Genomic DNA, 2,146 nt, shown 5'->3' on the forward strand with positions numbered 1-2,146 from the left:
GCTTTTTTTTTTTTTTTTAGGAGATGAGGGTCTCACTTTGTTGTCCAAGTTGGTCTCAAACTCCTGGGCTCAAGCAATCCTCCTGCCTCAGCCTCCTGAGCAGCAGGGACTACAGGTGGGGGCCACATATCCTAACAATGTTTTGGGTTCTTTCTGGGGAATGTGGCTTCAGAAATGCCTCACCTTTCCATCTTATCAGTCCATGTTTCAGAAACATAAATTCCAAGAGCTGCATTTATAGAGATGCCCTGGGGGTAAACGCTTCTGGTGAGGGCAGATTTACCACTTTGCTTCAGCTGTGTTGAATGCCCTCCTCATTGTCACAAGATATCTCCCACACACAGACCACACGTCACTCTATTCAGCCTCCCAGCTCATGCATTTAAACACTGGGTTCTTTTCATTTGAGTTTAAAAATAATACTGTGATAAAACGCTTGAAGGTCAGTGATTGCATGAATTAGCTTATTAACTACCTATTAGAGTAAGCTGCTGGGGAGACAGGAATGCTGGGGCCATCCCCGTCATAGCAGGTAAGGGGAAGAGGAAAGAGTGTCCCATTCTCAGCAAATCACATTGCCCCAGGACACTGTGAAAGAGCAGGGTTAGTCACAGGAGAACCAGGTCAGAACATGTGTATGAATCTGTGCAATTAGAATAACGACGCTAAGGGGGTTGGGGCAGCTCCAGTAATTCTGTAGCCCATGGGGAGACAGTCCAATGAACTGGCATAGATTCAACCCACGTGGTGGAAGGGATCTTCCGAAATCTAAGGCCTACAAAAGTCCAGGGACAGGTCCAAGACCCCATGGCTCCTTAGTGACTATCTGAGCCTTTAACCAGGTCTTCTGATTGCAAGTTTCTCACACTGCATTAGATATATCTCTAGCCTATGTCCTTGGGGTGTTGGCAGAATCCACAGGGCATAGAAGAACTGGTTGAAAAAGAAACCTGGACTCATAAGAAGACGCCCTATATCCTTTGCATTGGTCCCTCCAGCACAGAGGCTGTGGAATTTTCTGGTGCATCTCAGAAGCTGAATTCACTTTTCTTCATATTCATTTCTCAAGAGAGAAGAAAATTCACTTAAGGATCCTGCTTAAGCTCAGGAGTTTAAGCCCAGCCTGAGCAAGAGTAAGACCCTGTCACTACTAAAAATAGAAAAACTAGCTGGGCATTGTGGCTGGCACTGTAGTCCCAACTACTCAGGAGACTGTGGCAAGAGTTTGAGGTTGCTGTGAGCTATGATGCCATGGCACTCTACCCAGGGCAACAAAGTAAAATTCTGTCTCAAAAAAAGAATTCACTTCCCTAGGGCCTTATGTATAGCAATCTCCCACATACAAGGGACTAACTCCAAAGTAAGATTCTGTTCTGAGGAGACACAAACCAGTCTGCAATGAGACCAAGACTGGGAACCTTAATTTCCTGCCCCCACATCATTAAACATTAGCAATGCCATCCCATGAGCTGGTTTCCATGCAATTGTGTAAACACAGTTTTGCTAGTTCAAAGCACTTGGGAGTGTTTTATTATGCTTTCATTGTAGCTGTGCAATCCTGACCACGTGCCAAGGCCAAAAAATAACTAGCTTGTCCGTGCACTGGTGATGATTTGGATTTGTAGGAAGGCAGCTATATTCAAGCCTTTAATTATGCATCACTATTTTATTTTACTTTAGGAGAGAGGGAGTGACAAAGAAGGACCAATGACCATGTTCTTGGATGTGGAAGCTGGGAATAAGATACGAAGGTCAATGTCCTCCTCACTTTCTCCTTCCTCGGCTTCTCATGGTTACATTTAATTTTAACTTGATGGGCATTGAATGAATTGTACGTGGAAACTTCCATGATAGGAAGAGGAGAAATCAGATCCATTTTTGGCTCTTGAGGAGTTCACATTCCTGAAAAGGAGCTGGGCATACAAATAACTTTAACTCCAAGGCAGAGGGCATAGCATCGTGATGGCCACACTAGTGCTAGGTGGGTGGTACAAAAAAGAAGGGAATAAATTTTGTACGAGAGTTTCTGGAAACCTACAAAGAGGAGGCAGCATTTGAGCTGGGCCTGGATATGAGTGATGTTTTAACTGATGAAAGGAATTCTATAGCAAATACCCTCAGCAGTGTGAGTCAAAAGCATGTGGCC

The sequence above is a fragment of the Otolemur garnettii genome, unplaced genomic scaffold (genome assembly GCF_000181295.1).
Source record: "Otolemur garnettii isolate 467f Iridium unplaced genomic scaffold, OtoGar3 scaffold00121, whole genome shotgun sequence".
NCBI classification, from domain to species: domain Eukaryota; kingdom Metazoa; phylum Chordata; class Mammalia; order Primates; family Galagidae; genus Otolemur; species Otolemur garnettii.